General features: G+C 49.3%; 2 long non-coding RNA genes across 17 annotated transcripts in view; one reads left to right on the forward strand and one right to left on the reverse strand.

Annotated features, from left to right (window-relative positions):
- Nucleotides 1-1,268: 1,268 nt before the first annotated feature.
- LOC111098949 lies at nt 1,269-8,398 on the reverse strand. 2 transcript variants are annotated; one of them, XR_005370156.1, is made up of 4 exons: nt 7,848-8,398; nt 7,473-7,646; nt 7,022-7,269; nt 1,269-3,529 (listed from the first exon to the last, which is right to left on the reverse strand). It is a non-coding gene; the product is annotated as an uncharacterized LOC111098949 (long non-coding RNA). The 2 variants fall into 2 exon arrangements; XR_005370155.1 differs by lacking the exon at nt 1,269-3,529 and having other exon boundaries at nt 6,873-7,269.
- The window catches only part of LOC102151386, a 93,858-nt gene continuing 80,105 nt past the window's right edge, over nt 5,807-19,559 (forward strand). For all 15 annotated transcript variants that reach the window (XR_005370142.1, XR_005370139.1, XR_005370140.1 and 12 more), the window contains exons 1-4: nt 5,807-5,907; nt 5,986-6,195; nt 7,082-7,272; nt 7,696-7,793. This is a non-coding gene — a long non-coding RNA (uncharacterized LOC102151386). The remainder of the gene's footprint in view (nt 5,908-5,985; nt 6,196-7,081; nt 7,273-7,695; nt 7,794-19,559) is intronic.

Here is a 19,559-nt window from a genome sequence, read left to right on the forward strand (position 1 = left end):
GGAGACCTTAAGCAATTAGTTTTGCTTAGGGTTTTCTTTTTATGTGTATGCCCAAGAGTGATATATAATTAAAAAAAAACATGTCTAATTAGGTTGAATGGAGCTCTTTTGATGAGAATAAAATAAACATTCTGTGATAGAAAGTATTGTATCTTAGTTGCATTTTCTTTCTTTTTAGTAAATTAGTAATTACCATCTAAGAATCAGTGCTACCATATATTAAAGGAAATATGGTAAATACCTGGGCAAGTGTCAGGATTCCCCCGGCCAACTGGCCAGCTGAGCCCCCAAGGGCAGGGACAGGGTCACTCCTGTGACTTGGTATCCCTAAATTTGTCGTGTGAATAAGCTTAACTGTATTCCTACAGGAAGAGATGAGGAGGCTCCCAGTGGTCTGAGGACTTGTCCAATGTCACCCTCCAGAACTGGGATTTGAACTTGAATCTCTTTGGTTGCCAAGATCAGTGCTTTTCCCATGACATGTATCAGTTAGGTTACTTTTAGCTCCAAGGAACAGAAGACCCAACCAAAAAAAGTTTAGGCAAGATGGATAGTTTAGTGTTCCATCATAAGAAACCTGGATTTAGGACAGTTTCAGAAATTGGTTATGTCTGCCACTTGGCACTTCCCTCATCAGGGACTCAAGTGTTTTCCATCTTTTGTCAGCTGTTTCCCTCATGGTCTCAAGGTGGCTGCAGGAGCTCCAGGCATCTCTCTTTAAGATCAAAGATCCCAGAAGTCCTCTGGCGGATGCCCTGCTTATGTCTCATGGGCTGGAATAGCATCTTGTGCCCATTCCTAAAACAATCATTGGCCAGAGGGTTAGGATGACCTCACTTGGCTTAGGCCAATCAGAATATCCTTGCATGAGTCTGTGACATCATGATACAAATGAATAAATAAATAAATAAATCATAAACTGGGCTTCTGTAAACTGGGGTGGTGGTGGTGGTGGCATCAGAGGACTCACGGAGAGGGCTGCACCGTGCCTGGATGTGCTGCATTCCCTAAGCAGCCTCACGTCTTTGAGGAACAGCAGAAAATGTCTAGAGACCTTTACCAGCTTCTCTGCTTTCCGTCTGTATCCTGGAGAGGCCTGGTTTGGCCTGGCCAAACTGACTGTGCTGCCGCTGCCCTGAGCTCACCTCCTGGGTGTGGAGGGAGGGGGGGCCCTTCCCTCTCTTGGGCCCAAACATTTTAGAGAATGAAATCTTCATTTCCCCTGTCTGTGCCCCCCCCCCCCCCCCCCCCCCCCCCGCGTTGGCGATCACACGCGTCTCTAACCTTCCTTATCTTCCTGGCTTACACACTTGACAAGTGAAAATTTTACTTCCCTTCTCTAGCTCAGATAACAGGTGATGTGGGAGGTTTAGCTTCCTTAGGAGTGATTGCTTGGGGCTTCATGTGAATATATTTTAAGGTTTTCAAGATGAAACTACTTTTCCTTCCACTTCAGAGAGGCAGTTTCACGTTCATTTTATTTCTCAGTAAAATTGGGCTTGGACGCAGAAGATCCTAGCTGACCATTTGGATCTTCCCAGGAGGCAGGGTACGGGGTTGGTTAAAAGCCCAGTCTTTGATTTCAGACCTGAATTGAGTTCTCAGTGCTGTCGCTCATTAGCTGTGTGACCTTGGACAAATTGCTTCAGCTCTCTGATCCCCAGATTCCTCAACCAGGGCTAGGGATGGCCTCTGCTCCTAATGTCGCTGTGAGGATTAAATGAGGCACCATGAAATGCCTGGCACCTAGAAACGCGCCTAAGTGCCCCCCTTCTCCTTAGTGTCCCTGGAGACAGTCTCAGGGCCTCTGTTGGCTCAGCTGAGAAAGGGGAGGCAGTTCTTACAAGACCAGACCTCCCCTTTCTTCCTTCTCTCCTTCTTCTCCTCCTTTCTTTCTTTCTTCATTTGATATTTATTGGTCTCCTTTAGGAACAAGACGCCAATGGGCTTGGAGTTAAGAATACAACACAGTGAAGAGCAAGGCAGATGCTGTCTCTGCCCTCCTGGGGCTTATAGTCCAGCAAGGGAGACAGATATATATAAAAAAAGTCAAGAGCAAGCTCAGTAAGGGTTCCAGAAGGGAAATGGGGGCATCGTAGAAGGGAAAAGAGGGAGCTCCCCTGGGACCCGGGGTGGGAGAGTGATGGGGAAGGCCTCTGATGAGTACTGATGTTTAAGCCGAGCCCTAAGGGATTACAGTAGTTAGCAGAGGTTGGGGAACCGTGTTAGGGTAAAGGGAGGAGCGTGTGCAAAGGTCCAGAGGTGAGAGAGGGGTGCACATTTAGACCAGCTGAAAGAAACACACTTTGGCTGTGTGGGAGGGCTGTAAGACTCAACCAGGGACGACCCTGTGGGCCGTATGAAGGAGTTCCATTGTTTTCTAAAATGATGGCCAGTTTTGAAAGGGTCTTAAGCTTGCCAGGTTTCTCCTGGTTGCCTCATGGGGACTGGATGGAGTGAGAGGCAGTGGTAGGAGGAGAGAGAGAGAGAACTTAGGTGGCCTGTGTGGCGGTGCACGTGGGGAATGATGCGTGTGTGGCCTAGGGTGGGGCAGCTGAGCTGTCACCTGAGTCCAGGTGAGTGACGGTGAGGAGACTGTGGTGGCTGCTTCTCTGGCATCCTGGGCTGGGCTGCAGTTTGCAGGGCTGGTCAGATGATCGGGCTTGAAAACTCCCAGATTCCAGGACCTGTATGCTGGGTTAGGGTCCTGCAGGCCATCTCGTGGAGGGAAGGGGTTCAGGTGGCTTCTCAGGGGCCATATTTACCTTGAGTGTTGAACTAGGTCGACGTGGTACCAAGTGGTAAGCCTTGCGGGTGCGCACCTTTGTCTGAGTTCTGCTCCCTGCGAGGAGAGCCTCATTTCCTTCATCTGGAAAGTGGGATTGGTGACAACTCCTGCCCCTTAGGACGGAGTGAGGTAGCGCCTGCAGAGTGCTGGGCCAGTACTCGGAGACCAGCTGGGCCCGCTATCATTTCTGCTGTTAGAAAGGCGGATACCATGGCCCGGTCTGTGTGTGTTTGTGCGTCCAGGGGGCGCTGGGCTGACCGCTGAGTCCCTTAGTACCCATAGCATAAGCGAGTTTGTCCTCGGAGCTTGTGATGGTCAAAGGCCAGACTCCAACCCATCACCCTTAGGGGATGTGCGCTGGGTTAGTAGACAGACCGTTAACCAGAGGTCAGGAGCCTTGGGTTCTGGCATCAGAGCCGTTACCTGACCCAGAGAAAATGCTTACCTCGCTTCGTTCAGTTCCCTCATCTGAGCAGCAGGACAGGTAACTGCCACCCTGCTGTGTACTCTGTAGATTTATCCTCTCTCTTCTTAGGGGTCACATCATCTCTAGGGGGGAGCTGGTGCCCGTGCTGAGAGGCAGGTTTGGAAGGTCCATCCTGCTCTCACTTGCAAACCTTCCTCAAACTTCAGAGATCTCCCACAAGGTCATAAGGGCACGCTGGAGTCCCAGCTATCAGTGGCGTCTCTCCTCCTCTGAACGCAGTCCTGAGGAGTTGGGGCGTTTTCCTGGGGTCTCCACTGCAAAAGGAGGGAGAAGAGGGGGCCCTGAGTGTGGCTAAAACACCAACACGTCAGCAGGGCCTGAGGTGACTCACCACTTACCTGCAAACCCCACGCCACCCGCTCCCTTCCCCAGGTGCCACACTCAGCGTTCCAGCTCCACGGGAACCCCAAGAATGCTCTCCTACCTGCAGCCCTTTGCTTAGGTTCCTTTGACTGCCTGGCTTCTCATTCCTCCAGTGTCACCTCATGAACTCCTACTCAGGTAAAGGCCCAACTCAAATGCCACCTCCACTCAGAAGCCTCCCTTGACTGACCCATAGAGCCGGCATTGCTCTCCCTTGCTGTCTGAGAGCCAGTGCTCCAGGCAGTGACTGGGGAGCATTTCCTGCAATTTTTGGTTCACTTTCACCTCCACTAGGCTGAGGACTCCCTGAGTGTAGGATGGTGCTGGCCTGTTGCCCGTATTCCCTGGGTGCAAGGGTAGGTCCTCAATGGCTGTCAGCACTAGTCGGGTGACCCAAGCATCCTCTGGGCCTCTCAGCCTTTGGCGCACATGGGGTCCTCTTACCAGGTAGACCTGGCTCTCCTGTGCCAACAGCCCTTGACTGCAGAACTATGAGGACTCAGGCCCTGTCTTTTCTGACAGGCCGAGGGGCTTCAGCAGATAATCAGACTGTTGTGCTGCATTCCCATGACGTCTTCCAGCTTTTCCTAACACAGGGCTGCAGCGGCCACTACTTCTGCCTCCCACCCCGCCCCTTTCCCAGCAGTGCGGTGGGTGCTCTGCTGTGCTGCTCTTCTCTGGAGGCCGCCATCTCTATCCCGTTGTGACTGTACTGGTCACTTGGCTGCCAACTGTGGGAGAATTTTGTCCCCCTTGTCGTGTTTTGCTTTTTCAGAGGAGCCCCAAAGCAGGGGTGCTTGGGTGCCAAGGTTCTACAGCTCCTGTGGTGTTAGGCCTCACAGCCTTCCCTACTCCTCTGGGCAGCTGGACAGGGCAGGTGGGAGCAGCAGCCACCCAGAAACACCACTCCTTCCTGGTCCTCAGGCCCTTCCCCAGGGTTGATTCTCTCCCAGGACCCCATGGGCTCTCCTTGGGATTTGACTTTGGTGGAGCTCCAGACTCCTAGGCATGCCTGGAGACACTTTGTATAGTTATGCCCTGAGGGGATGGCGGTCTTTGAGTTCTTTTCCAGAAGTCTCCTCAACTGCTGTGTTAATCAGTTGATGCAAAGTGTGTGTGTGTGTGTGTGTGTGTGTGTGTGTAGGGTCCCTGCTCACACACCCAGGCTCTGCTTAGGATCTGCTGGAGCAACCCGCTACTGTTGAATGAATGAACACACGGGTCCCTGCCCTGGCTTCTCGGGGATGCTGTCTGAACAGCTGGTGTGAGAGTGCAGGGGCTGGGCTGGGGTGGGGTGGGGTGAAGGGGATGTTACTGGTTTTAATTGGCTGTTTACATTCTTTCAGGCACTTACTAACTGGGAACACTTAGGCCGATTACATAACTCCTAGGAGCCTTGGTTTTCTCTGGTGGAAGACAGATGCACGAGCAGTGTGGCCTGTGCAGTCTTTGTGTGTGCTGCACGACGCCCTGCTTACCTGCTAGGGTGGTGGTGGGGAGAAAACGGGTTACTCTGGGGCAGAGGTTTCCTGGTGAAACACAGACTTGCATGGAGAGGTCTGGCTAGGGGACAAAATTAGGACTGTGGAGCCAGGAAGAGAGAGGATGACATGGAGGTAAGAAGCCAAAGGAGGGGCATGGAAGGGCAGCAAGCAACGGCTCAGGGATCTGTCCAATGGTGGCTGAGTCCCACTACCCCTGAGTCCCAGGCAGAGGGAGGGAGGAGCAGACGAGGAAGGCGGGGCTTCTCCAGCTTCTCCAGGAGAGGAGCGAAGTCCCAGGCTGTTCTGTGGCATCTCCATCTCTTCCATCTCCTGGCCGCTGTGTCTCCTGGGGCAGCTTGGGGCGGGGTGGGGTGGGGGGAGCTCACCTGCTCCCACCTCCAGGCCCCTCCCATTCCTTGGTCCTCAACTGACCCTCTGGCTCTGGGCTGTCTGCAATGAGCGGGGGAAGCGGGGCAGATTATTTTGGGGAGTTTGGTCTAATTCTGCTCATTGATCAAAACCATTTTTTCCTAATTTAGTCAGATGATTTCCTTAAGAACATTCATGTTTCTACAAATGAGAGCACTTGCATAATCTATTCCATTGTGGCATCCCTCCACTCCCCATCCCCACCCGCACCTGCCCCGCCCTCACCCACCCCTCTCCGCCTCCAGGAAGCCACACAGCTTCCGGGCTAATTTGATCAAGATGAGTAAAAGCAAAACCATCTGGTTTCCTTCGACAGCTGATTCCAGAATCGCTATTGTAAGAGACCTGTCTTCCAGGTGGGCCTGCCATGTGAGGGGGTGTCTCTCTTTGCCGAGATGAAAGGGCTCGGTCTGCTACAGAATATCTCTGCGCAGGCATCAAGCTTCCAGTGAATCACATCAAAGGCCTCCCTGCCAGCGCTGGCCCCTTCCAGCTGGGGGAAAATGGGCTCATTAGAAGCAGGAAGAGTACATTGTTTACATTAGGCGGTGCTGATTTACAAGCCGGAGCCTCCATTCCCCTGCTCACCTCGGCGCTGCCGGCTGGGGAGAGCCCTCCACTTGCCTGGAAAGGCTCCTTTGAAGGTGCGCAGCCTCCTGCAAAGGAGGCTGTGACGGCGGCGCTCCCCCCCTGCTCGCCCTTCCTCCGCTAATTAGGTTGTTACCAATTGAGCAATATCTGGGGCTTGGGTAGAGACTAGCAGGGGGACTGTCGGGGAAGGCCTCTGCATAATTGTGTTGATTAAGAGGTACAAGGCTGGAAATGTTGTCTTCCTTCAAGATCAAGTCCCTGCGCTCGTGGGAGCCTTGATTTTTCTGGGCCAATTTGTTTGTATTGGCCTAATTGCTCAGGAAGGGCATTTTCCCCGGATGCTTCAGGTCCGAGGGTTTGGTGTAGTTCTGCAGCCCAGGCTGCCAGGACGCCGGGGGCTTGCGTGGGGGGCGCCCTGGGGGCTGGTGGCTTCTCCCAGGGGGGTCTCCCTGTGGGACAACTTTGGTGCCCTTTGGGGTGTGGGAGGGCAGGTGGGGTGCCTGCACAGGCCAACTCAGTGTATTCCCCCCGCCCCAGGGCAGGATAAACAAAATGTTCACTGGGCTCAGGGTTCTGGACTCCCCTTTAAAAGCCACCCTATTGGGCAGCCCGGTGGCTCAGTGGTTAGCACCGCCTTCAGCCTAGGTCGTGACCCTGGAGTCCCGGCATCGAGTCCCACGTCGGGCTCCCTGCATGGAGCCTGCTCCTCCCTCTGCCTGTGTCTCTGCCTCTCTCTCTCTCTCTGTGTCTCTCGTGAATAAATAAATAAAAGCCATCCTATTTGGGGCCCCGGAGAAAATTCAAAGAAAGTTAAGAACACCAGCTCTAATCATATTTAAAGTTTTTTTTTGGGGGGGGGGGGGGTTGCGGAAATCTCACGTGGCTCCCAGCAGCCGGCGCATCCTCATCCAGGACTGAAAGGCCGTCTCCTGTTTCCAGCCTCCCTTGCAGCTAGGCGGGCCATGTGACTAGTTCTGGCCAATAGGCTTTGAGAGGAAGTGATGTACGTCACCGCGCTAACGGGGTCGACGGCCGGAACGGTCCGCCATCTTTGTTTTTGCCGCTGCCACGGAGACCTCGGAGGCGAAGGCTGGGGGCGGCGGCGGGCCGTGCGACCCAGGCCTGACCTGGTGAGAAGCAAACCTTTATTGCTTTATGCCTCCGGGGTTTCATGGTTAAGTTCTTCCTGCGGCCTAGTGACCTTCTGGTGGCCGGTCCCGACCCATACGGGGACCCACCCAGTGCTGCCGGCGCTTGTTTGTCCGGACATGACTGACGTAAGAAAGGGAATCCGCCTTCCCGGACTTGCCGTTGTGCCTTTCAGTTTTACCTTGGACCTGTCAGTCTTCCTCTGGAGCAACAGGAGGGCCTGTCGGCCTGGGTCCTGTGCCCACCCCCTCCCCTGCCAATCACGGAGCCCGCTGGCATCGGAACGTTTTGATTGGTCAACCTGGGCTGGGGCGGTGGGGGCCATATGATTGACAGTCCCATCCGGGGCGCGGGGCTGTTGGGGAAAAGAGAGGATCCTGAGCAGCTGGAAATTTCTATTGCAGGTGCTGTTCCTTAGACCGCTGTGCACCGAGAGCCTCGAGTGGCTCAGGGGCTTCTAGAAGACCATACCGCCAAGGCCCCGGGGGAGCTGCCCGGCCAGGTACAAAGGATGGCTGTGTGTGTGAGTGGGTCAGTGGTGATCGGATGGACTCACCCTACCAGCTTGCGGCCAGACGTGTGGCAGGCGAAGGGATATCGCTTGCGTTGATGGTGGAGAGGCAGGAACTCTGGAATCAAGGCGTGGCTGTGGGTGCTGGGAACGGGGAAGCGGAGGAGGCCTGGGAGGGTGTGCTGGTGGGGATGGTGGAGCTCACCTGCCCGCCTCACTGGTGGAGAGGGACCTCGTGGCCTCTCATTCCCTGCAGGGCTTCTTCCTTCTCTTTCTCCACAGCCTGACTTCTGGTCACACGTCTTTTTGCACAAAGCCCTTTGTGGTTGTTTCAGAATGGTGGGAGCATCCGCCCCGAGTCTCCTGACCTCGCAGCTCCGCTCCCACAGCTAACGCCACAGGCTCTGGGGTCTTCCATCCCAGAAATCTCCGGAGGAGATAATAGATAGGGTCGGCCCAGCCTGGGTCAGGTGTCTGTGGGTGGCCAATCAGCTGTGGAGGCCTTCAAGGACACGTGGCACTTCGGGAGGCCTCAGTTTTCTAGCTGTAAAGAGATGAGTCAAACGGCATGCTCTCTGGGGTGCCTGGTGCCTCTGATGATGGGAAGTGGTGTGTGGTACGGTGGTCAGGAGTGCCTGCTTTGAAGTCAGACAGCCCTGGGCGTGAATCTCAGCATCCCACCAATTAGCGGTGTGAGTTTGGGAAAGTAATTTGACTTCTCTGAGTTGCAGTTTTCTTATCTGTAAAATGAGGGTAGTAGTGGTACCTCCTTTAGAGTTTTTAAAACAATTTATTTATTATTATTATCTTTAAAATTGACACACAGAGGCAGAGACACAAGCAGAGAGAGAAGCAGGCTCCATGCAGGGAGCCCAACGTGGGACTCGATCCCGGGACCCCAGGATCACACCCTGGGCTGAAGGCAGGCGCTAAACCACTGAGCCACCCAGGCTGCCCGAGTTTTTATTTAAAAACAAACAAAACAAAAAACAAAAACAAAAACAAAAACAGGATTAACTAAGATGATGCACGTAAAGCATTTAAGCTGCAGTTGGTACATAGCAAATGCTCAACAAATTTAGGTATATATAAAAAAAACTATGGTTTTATTTATTTATTTATTTAAAAGGTTTTTATTTATTCATTCATGAGAGACAGACAGGGGAAGAGAGAGAGAGAGAGAGAGAGAGGCAGAGACACAGGCAGAGGGAGAAGCAGGCTCCACACAGGGAGCCTGATGTGGGTGGGACTCGATGCCAGGACTCCAGGATCACGCCCTGGGCTGAAGGTGGCGCTAAACCACTGAGCCACCCGGGTTGCCCAAATCTATGTTTTTTTTTTGTTTTTTTTTTTAATATTTTTTCTTTATTTATTTATGATAGTCACACACAGAGAGAGAGAGAGGCAGAGACACAGGCAGAGGGAGAAGCAGGCTCCATGCACCGGGAGCCCGACGTGGGATTCGATCCCGGGTCTCCAGGATTGCGCCCTGGGCCAAAGGCAGGCGCTAAACCGCTGCGCCACCCAGGGATCCCCAAATCTATGGTTTTTAAAGCTATTTTTCCCAGTAGTCTCTTCTGAAGACTTGGGTTGTGTTTTCACAGTGATGTCCTTTGGAGAGTAATATTTGGATCTGGAGGAGGCTGGGGAGAAAGGGAGGATGCCAGTGTGGAAATCCACTGCGTTCTTCTGAATCTGGTGGGCTCAGGGATGATGCTTGGCGGTGAATTTAGGCAAAGGCATGGCTAATGGGGCAACTGGGCATAGGCCAAGTGGCCAGGGTGACTCAAAGCCCTGGGTCTAAAGTGTGACCACTTATAGGACACTGGCCCTGGTGGTCCTGGGGAGGGCCAGTGGGTTGGGTGAGAGGAAGGCAGGTGGTGGGTGGACTCCTGTAGGTGGCTGATACCCTGGAAGCTCTGTTGAGATGTGACTGTGCTGTGGCACATGTGCAAGACTGTCTCCCATGAGTAGGAGGCAGGGAGGAAGGATTTAAGCAAGGGCGAGGCCCAGGCCACCAGATGCAATCACAGTGCTGGGGCAGGAAACTCTGAGGTTCTAGGCCAAGCAGTAGCTAGGTCTCTGAGGCCTGAGAGGGGCCAGCCTGGGGTGGGAGGTGGTCTGGGTTCCCGAACCTCTGAGCAGCAGTAGAGCCCAGTGATCCTGGCTGAGCCACTGGCGTCAGGGCTGCAGCTCTGGCTTTGTGCCCATTCTTGGAGCTGCCTCAGACACCCATCCCAGCCAGGATTGCTGCAGGGACCAGAGCCAGGGGGAGATGCTGTGCAAGTGGGAGCCCCAGTGGGCCCTGGTGCGAAGCGGAGGGAGAAGAAATGAACAGATCGACCTGCAGAATAATTGAAAGTGGTAGTTCTAGCAAAGACACAGGGCTTGTGTTGGGATGTTCGGGGTCAGGGCCAGCATTAAGAAGTTATACGAGGGCAGTTGGCCCAAGGGAAAAGACACAGGCTGGCCAACTCCCAAGCCATCAGACGGTCTCAGCATCAACACTAACTTTCATCCGTTGGACATTTACTATGTGTTCTTGTTGTGCCAAGAGAGCACTTTGTGTATGTTATCGTGAATCCTGACATTGACCTTGAGACATGGGGATCATCACCCCCTTTTGTGTGTTTGAAGAATTTGGCTCAGAGAGGTAAAGTCACTTACTCAAGATCGCACAGCTAGTAGCTGGTGGAGGCGGGATTTGAACCCACCCCCGACTAGCTGTAGAGCACAGGTTTCTGGCGGCTGCTCCTGCCCTTGCCCACAGTGCTCCAGTTGTGTTGCTTTCCTTTCTACTCCCTGATTGTCTGAAGGGCCCAAGGCCTTGACACATACCCTTCCTTAGGTCTGCAGTGCCCCATTCCCGCCCATCCTGGGTCCCAGTATAAAGCCGCTTCCCTGAGGAAGTCTTACCCCCAGTCTGTTCTATGTCTCTTGGCTGTGATTCCTCAGCATCTCCTCTCCTCCTTGGAGCTGCTGTTACATATTTTTATTTGTAGCAATTTATGTCCAGTTGGTTTTCTCCACAGGAAGAAAATACCCATGAGGTTCAGGAGGGCAGGGACAGGGACAGGCTTTTGGGTTTTGTTTGTTTCTTTTTGTCACAGCTGTATTTCCAGTGCCAGGGACAGGAAGCCTCACACATATTTGCTCTCTCATATCTGGTACCCAGTTCCATCCTTGCTGGCTCTGGGAGCCTCTCTGTGGCCTTGGTATCCTAGCTTCTTACCCACAGCTTGGCTCTGGAGGGGAGTCTTGTGCTGACAGGTGGACTGGGCACCAGCCCTGCATCCCCAGGGCTATGTCCCTGCCAGAGGAGGAGGGGCAGACCCCTGGATGTTTGCACAGCTGGCATTTCCCCTGGACTCCTTCACTGGAGGCGTGGAGCAGAGGCCCGGAGCTCGGCTCACCTTTAGGCTGTAACCCATCTCCTCTGGCTGACACACACTGCCCGTGTGACTTGGAGACAAAGATGCGGTGGCTGGGCGAGAGAAATTGCGTGCTGACATTTTGCACCGAGAGGGTCTGTGACCGGCTCAGGCAGGAGACAGTAATGTTATTAAGTCAGTTTTTAAACTGGACAACATTCTTGACATTTCGGCCGAGATGCCCGAGCATGAAAAGCTTCTTCCTTCCTGTAGTGCATCTGCAAACAGTAACTCTGTAGCAATATGACTTGACTTAAAAGCCTGGGGCAGTTTGCTCATAATTCTAATAACCATCCAGAATTAGATCACTTCACATTCACCTTATTTCTTCCCTCATTCATCTTCTGGTCAGGTCATTAGGAACTCCCTGATTCTTCCCCCAACCTCAGCGTTCTATTATTTATATATTATACACATTTTTCTATAGAGTCCCTGGGAAGATTTAAAATGGCCACAGAGGATGGACTTTCTGCCCTAATGACAGCTTGGGAAACCACCTTTTCTCTATTCACAGATCCATTTTGATCCATTGAGATTTTTAAAACTTCCAGCTAAAAATATTGCACAGGGGTTTCTATCTGGGGTCCCAGTGAGTGTGGGACAGGTCAAGGGGATGAACCAGTGACCACAGCTTGGCAGGAGGGTAAGGGAGGGGGGTCAGATGTTGTTCAAAGCCTTCTATGACCCCAAATGGGCTCTTGGATGTCACCATGTTGCTGTGGCCCTCTTGTGGTTTTAATGTGCCCATGTCAGCTTGATTTGACAGGTTGGAAAACCACCATTTAAAGATGACATTTGGGGCACCTGCGTGGCTCAGTCGGTTAGACATTCTCCTTTGGCTCGGGTCATGATCCCAGGGTCCTGGGATTAGGCCCTACACTGGGCTCCCCACTCAGCGGGGAATCTGATTCTACCTCTCCCTGCTGCTCCCCCTGCTTGTATTCTATGTCTCTTTCTTTGTGTCAAATAAATATGTAAAATCTTTTTTTTTAAAGACTTTATTTATTCATGAGAGATGAGAGAGAGAATGAGAGAGAGGCAGAGACACAGGCAGAGGGAGAAGCAGGTTCCATGCAGGGAGCCTGAAGTGGGACTCGATCCCTGGACTCCAGGATCACGCCCTGGGGCGAAGGCAGGCACTAAACCGGCTGAGCCACCCAGGGATCCCCTAAATGTGTAAAATCTTAAAAAAAAAAAAAAAAAAAAAAAAAAAGACATTTATCGGTGTGCCTGGGTGGGTCAGTCACTTAAATGTGTGTCTTTGGCTCAGGTCATGATCTTAGAGTCCTGGGATCAAGCCCCATGTGTTGGGGCTCCCTGCTCAGCCTGGAGTCTGCTTCTCCCTCTCCCTCCGCCCCTCCTCCCTACTTGTGCTTTCTCTCTCTCTCTCTCTCTCTCCCCTCTCTCCCTGTCAAATATTTATTTGATAAGATAAAAATCTTAAAGATGACATCTATCTTCATTGTTTGTTTTTCCTGACAACAAAAGAAATACTTGCTCACTATAAATAACTCAAACCCCACAAAGATACATAATGTAGAAAGTGAAGGTCCCTTGTAATCCTGCTACTCCTGAAGATGATAGTACTGTGCATTATACCCTAGATGTTTTTCCTACACATATATCAACAGAAGTAAGAATATATAATTATATATAATTATTTTGTTGTAAAAAAAGTGTGCCACAAACATTCTGGATCCACACTCCATTTCTGATTACTTAATTTCAGTAAACTCTTGGGCTGAGGCCTGGAGTTTGGTTCAGAATTAGGTAAAGATGTCCATCACCCACTCTGCTGGTACTAAAGGAAGTACTTTGTGCTTTAGCCCATGTCAGAGTGTCCTTCCATCTGGAGGCCAAGTCCTGGGCCTCTGCTGGTGCCCTGTGCCTCCCATGGGCAGCAACCTCTGTCTCTGCTGCTTTCCTCCAGAGAGGGTCCCTGGATCCCCCACCTTGGACCCCTCCCATTCTGCTGAAGTACAGAAGGCGGCGAGGTAGAAGGAGCAAGGCGCCTCTGAGGTTTAGCACAGACCTAACATTTCCCAGTGTCCAGCTTTTTTTTCTTTGAGAGTTGGTCTCCGCGATGGTCTAAATATTCGTGTCTCCCAGCAATTCCTATGTTAAAAATCCTAACGCCCAGTGTGATGATATTAAGAGGTGGGGCCCTTGGGGCACTTAGGCCCTGAGCGCTGGTCCCTCCTGATGGGATTAGCATCTCACAAAAGAGGTCTGAGAGAGCTCACTCTGCCCTTCTGTCCTGTGAGGACACTGTGAGGAGGAACTGGCCATGAACCAGGAAGGGGGCCCTCACCAGAACACGACCATGCAGGAGCCTCCATCTTGGACTTGCTGCCTCCAGAACTGTGAGAAAACATACTTCTGTTGTTTATAAACCACCCAGTCTGTGGTATTTTGTTATGGCAGCTGAATGAGCAAAGAGAGTCCTCCAAACAATGCAACAAACACCTTTGTTTCCAGTGCACTTCAAAGTTGCATTTTAAAACAGTCTTCCTAATATGCAAGGTTAAGATAAATGGTATTTGGTCTTGGCTGGAAGGACCAGATTTTTCACCTCTTAAAGTTTTAGTCCACGCAGTGAGGTGTTAATTTAATGCGTTGAATGGCAGAACAGATGAGCTCGCAGTGCACAGAGTATTTTCTCCAGGAGCAAAAAGTATTAACAGTAACAAAAATAAGACAAATGATGTGCAGATCAGCACGTTTATGAAGTACAGTATCTAATGATTGTGATAGTTGATCTTCCTTCAATAACTCATTGCTCAAATGAGAGACATTCATTGTCAATATTTTAGAGCATCAAACCACAAACAGGTAGTTCCGCGTAGCAGAAGGAGCTCTCTCCACCTCTAATATCAGTGTGGCAAGTTAGTTTCCCTCTTTGAGCCTCAGTTTCCTTGTTGGTAAGATGGGAAAGATGCCACCTTCTCAGGGTTGTTGCAGAAGTCAAATGGAGTACTAAAGGTCAAGGAGGTTATACAGTAGACATCGTCTTCTAGGATTGCCTAGCATTTAGAGGATGAGTGGGAGGGAAAGCTTCCCCCCCACATGGAAAGGGAAGGGGTCAGGTGCCCATATGTACAGGCACGTGGTCCATGCTTGGCCAACCATATGCTATTGCCTAGTGCAGTATTTGGGAAGGAGTGATGCCCAGAGTTAGGGGACAAATCAGAATTCATCCCGGTGGCCATGGGACCAGCAGGTGGATGTGGCGGTTCCAGGAGTGGCCGCAGCTGTGTTCTACTCAGACTCCTGGCATCCTGGATTTCTCCCTGCTTTTAAGCCTGCTTCGCCTCATTGGCGCTGTGAACTCTCAGTCTTCCTTTGCTGCGTCAGTTGCCTATAGTTGGCTTCCGTCATTTTCAATAAGGAGTCCTGACCTATGGAATCTTCTGTGAGCTGTGCACCCATGAGAGATTTCTTTTTGTGGGATGTGGCTCCTTTCCTGGAGGACTGAAAAATACGGATGCCTGGGCCCTGCCCCTGAGCTTCCAATTATGGGCAATTTTGGTTTAGGGGGTTCTTCAAATTGGAAGGAACCAAAAGTGACGGTCTTGGTCCTGCTTCATGATCTGACCAGAGCACAAAGGCAATGTCTTTTAGAAAATGTGCCCACATGTGTCCATTATCTCCCTAAATTGCTTCTCCCGGAATTCCTCCCTTCTAGTTAACCTGACCTAGGTTAACCCGGAAACAGGTTTAGGCGGAAGGAGAGTCATTACAGCATTGTGTCTAATTTAACAATATGGAGATAGGCCTGATCGCCACAAATGAGGCTAATGGTTACGTAAGTCATGGTGTAGCCACTCTAAGGAATGTTATGCAACCACTAACAAGTGATGTTTGGGTAGAGGTAGGAAATATTTGTAAGTTAAGTATGCTTGACCAAGAAGATACAAGAGAATCTATCAAAATATTTGTGGCACAGTGTGTTTCTTTCACAAAATACAGCTTTCTCCAGCTTCTCCTCCTTCCTCTTCATGTTGTTCAGTTCAGTCAAACTGGTTTGTGTGCAGAGAGAGTTTCTACCAAATTACCGAGAAATGTTGGCTGACAGGACAGTGGCCATTTGAAGGCCAGCCATCTGGCCTAAACTCGTCCTGGGTTAGTCACTCCCTGCCTGGCTTCCTGCCTCCCGTTGGGGTGGCTGCCACCGATGGGCACGCTGGTGAAGAGTGTGTTTTGCTGTGCAGGTGGACAGGCCTGGCTTGCCCCCAGTGGGGAGAACAGTAGGAAGTATGACACGGTCCAGTTACTTTATGATTTCCTTATAAGGCGTCCTATTGAAACAGATGTTTGAAGGAAGCTCTCTTTTCCAGCTTGAATATGGATCAAGATAATAATAGATTGCCAGGTAAAATGTTTTATCTCTAGTCATTAAAAATCATGTATTTCCAGTCTTCACTCCTTTTTTAAAAGTTTCTGTGAATTGGTAGAAAATATTCATTTATTGGTGTGTTCATGCACTCATCATTTATCATGCGTTTGCTGAGAACAGAGCTGGGCAAACACCTTTGTTCACTTGCATCGTTTCCTGAGGTCAGAAGCTTCTGGTATTTGTTTGGCTCAGTCTGGCTGCTTGAGGCTTTTGGATTCTGGTCTTTGCTTGGGTGTTGAGGGGTTTTATCCTCGTTCCTCCTGGTTCTTAGCTGAGAGGGGCAGTTCAGTCAGCTTTCCATTATCCTCCCAGAAGTCCTGGGCAGAGACTCCAGCTCTACCTCCCCTCAGCCTTTGCAGGGGGACATCCTGCCAGCCACCCTCTCTCCTTTAGGCCTAGTCTTGAAAGAATAGAAAGTCTGCTCTCTCCTAGTTCAGTCCATTCCAGTTCAACCCATTAAACAGGAAATCCTGCCATTTGAGACAACACAGATGGACCTTGAGGGCATTATATCAAGTGAGACAAGTCTGACAGAGAAAGATGAATGCTGTATAATTTCCCTTATATGTAGAACCTAACAAGCAAATGACAATAACAAAATAAAACAAAAATCAAACTCCTAAGAAAAAAAAGATCAGATTGTGGTTACCAGAGGTAGCAGATGGAGAATGAGGAGTTAGGTGAAGGTGACCAAAAGATACAAACTTCCAGTTATAAGATAAATACATACTGGGATGTCATGTGCCACATGGTAACTATAAGTCAACACCACTGTAGGATATATTTGAAAAATGTATTAAGAAGGTAGAACCTGGGGCACCTAGATGCTTAGTCGGTTAAGCATCTGATTTGATTTTGGCTCAGGTCATAATCTCAGGGTTATGGGATCAAGCCCCATATTGGGCCCTGCACAGAGTGTGGCACCTGCTTAAGATTCTCTCTCCCCCTGCCTCTGCCTCCCCCCTCCACTAAAAAAAATACTAATAACTGAAAAAAAAAAAAAAGTAGATCCTGACAGTTCTCATCTTAAGGAAAAAAATCCATTTTTTCGTATCTGTGAGATGATAGATATTAACTAAACTTACTGTGATCATTGCACAACATATGCACATCAGGCCATTATGTTGCACTCCTTAAACTTACATAATGCTATCAATTATGTTGCAATAAAACTGGAAAAAATAAAAATTTAAAAATTTAAAAAAGAAAAACATGGATGTTACCCTGAGCCCAGGCCTGTGCTGGGGATTGAGGTGGATATAAAAGGTTAGAAGCTCTAAACTTACTTGGAGGCAAGGCAAGGATACAAGTAGCCATGTTCTGTGAAACCCTCCAAGGACACTCTTTGGCATCCTGCCCTAGCCTGTATTGCCACTGGGTTAGTGGTTGTTTTTCAGTCATTTGTTAGTTTATGTTTTCAACACACTTGCTGGATATTGGGTGGGCACTGTGCAAGCCCTGGCAACAGAGCCAGAAGCTCATAGTCTTGAAGGGGAGATAAGTTGTGCATAAATAACTATACAGTAAAATGCAGAAAATTGTATTCTTTGAACTTCTGCTGGTTCTACTTCTCTAATAGCTCTTAAACCCTTTTCCTCCTCATTCCCACTCCTATTTTGTTTCTCTTGTGGATGACTATATAGACTTTCTAACTCAACCAGCCTTCAGTCCAGCTTCCACATTCCCATCAGATGGGTTTGTCTAAAATCTAGACATATATCTCCATATACTGCCAAATCCTCCAGTCTCTACACAAGGCCATCTGTGGGATGGAACTCTGCCTCCCCTTTCTAGCCAGACTGCTTGCCCCCAACCTGCTTCACAGTCTCTGTAGTTTTGGTACAATGTGCCTTTGTGTCTTCGGGCCTGGTATTCTCTCTTCCAGACGAGCTGTCCCAACCTGTTCTCCTAAAAGACTTCAAACCTCAACTCCTATACCAGATCATCTGGAAAAGCTTCCTACATTTCTTTTTCTTTTTCTTTTTCTTCTTCTTCTTCTTTTTCTTTTTCTTTTTCTTTTTTTCTTTTTCTTCTTTTTCTTCTTTTTCTTTTTTTCTTTCTACAACTCTTCAGTGGGTGTCCGCTATGTGCCAGGCATGGTGCCAGGAATATGAAAGTGAGTAAAACCAATATGGTACCTGACTTCATAGAGCTTCAAGCCAGGTGGTAAAAAGAGATACATGTTAGACAAATTTACAAAAAAAGTAGGATCACAAATTGTGATAAACAGTATGAAGAGGATAAATGCAGGATGCTCTCAGAGAGGATGGCCAGGACTCCACTCCCAGAGTATTGAACAGCCACAGGACATCCGTCCTAATCTGGTACCAGGCCTCTCACTCTAAGGAGATGGTCTGACCAGAGGTATAACAAGAACCATTTGGCTTGGCCCTGACCCTGTGTCAGTTGTCTCTGTAGTGGCAATATAGTCCTTTGCTGGATACCTTCTGGGAGGTTCTGCTCAGCTCCAGTGATCTTCCTGTATTACCCTCCTCATCCTTGGCTATGTACCCCCATAGATGTGTCTGTACCATGGGACCAACCCTCCTTGGTCATGTTTGGATGTGTCACAATGGATACCTGAGCCAATTTGGTGAGATCGATTCTTTCTCCTCAGATTTTGAGACCCAGAGATCTGGTAAAGGCTGAAATTTTCTCTAGAATAGAACATATGGAACTTGGGAGGAAGGAGTGTCCATTTCCTTCTGCCTGAGAAGCAAATATGCTGAAGAGAACAGAAATGAGACACAGAGCAAGGACTTTTTTGAGGTCTGGTGCTATTTGTGCCCTTGAGTTCTGGGAAACAACCCTATGTTCCTTTAAATGATTCCCCTTTGCTGTCTAAGCTTAGCTTCTGTTGGTTTCTATTTCTTGCAGCTTAAGAATTCTAGCTATATAGATCCCAAACAGCTGATCATCAGCGTGGGCAAGTTGAAGAAAAATCAGTCACCTCAGCAAAGACTTGGATGGAGCTAGTCAGTGCATGTCAATCTATGGGGTCAGGTGTTCAAGACTTGCAGCTTCTTGGCTGACCTTGAAATGTCTCATGGGTAGTTTCAGCATCTTGTGCATCCCAAGTCAACTCCAAAATGAAATCGCCCAGATAGCTGTTAACAAATACACTGTAACTGGTCTGTCCAGTTCTAATGGTTGGTTAGCATCTGTGTGTACATGTCCTGTGTTTACCTCAGCGGAGCCTTTGGTCTTTTGGGAGTAGTTGTAACTCTGCAGAGCATATGGTCTGGTTCTAATCCCTGCAGGGATATTGATATTCTGTAGATGCATGATTTGCCAGGTCAGATTTTTTTTTTTTCTGCTTCTTTCCTCTTGAGAAATCAAATTTTTTCCTATTCTAGATCACAAAGAGAATTTTTTTTTCTGATTGAATTTTTAACAGATCTTTATGAGTAAAATTAGCTGCCTTTGACTTCTCGGGTTTACTGTCCTCTTGGGTTAATTTTATTTAATCGGTGGCAGAATAAGTTTTCTAAAAATCACACTCCTTCCATAGTCTTAGAAAAATAAATGAAAAAAAAAAAAGGCCCCATTTAAGTGGCCTTGTTATTTCTCTTGATTTGCACAGCCTTAGCCTCTCGCTTTTGTCCATACAAACCGTAACACAGAGGTCACAAAAACCCCTTGACTTATTTAAATGTGGTAATAGCATCGTTGATGCAAACATGGGGTTAACCCAAATATTTCATAGTTTAGAGATTTTCAACTAATAAGAGGAATCAAGCACTATATTTGGGGAGAGATTAAGGTCACTGGCCCTCATTTGAGTTGATTGGTCTCTTGAAATGAGATGCTAATTGTGAAATTGATAGGCAGATTTCCAATTTTTTTACCCCCAATAGTTTATGTTTATAATTAAAATAATAAAAATGGAAAATGTCCAGTTTAATCAGCATAATCTCTCATCTATTCTCA

This window comes from Canis lupus, chromosome 15 (assembly GCF_011100685.1).
Source record: "Canis lupus familiaris isolate Mischka breed German Shepherd chromosome 15, alternate assembly UU_Cfam_GSD_1.0, whole genome shotgun sequence".
Classification (NCBI taxonomy): domain Eukaryota; kingdom Metazoa; phylum Chordata; class Mammalia; order Carnivora; family Canidae; genus Canis; species Canis lupus.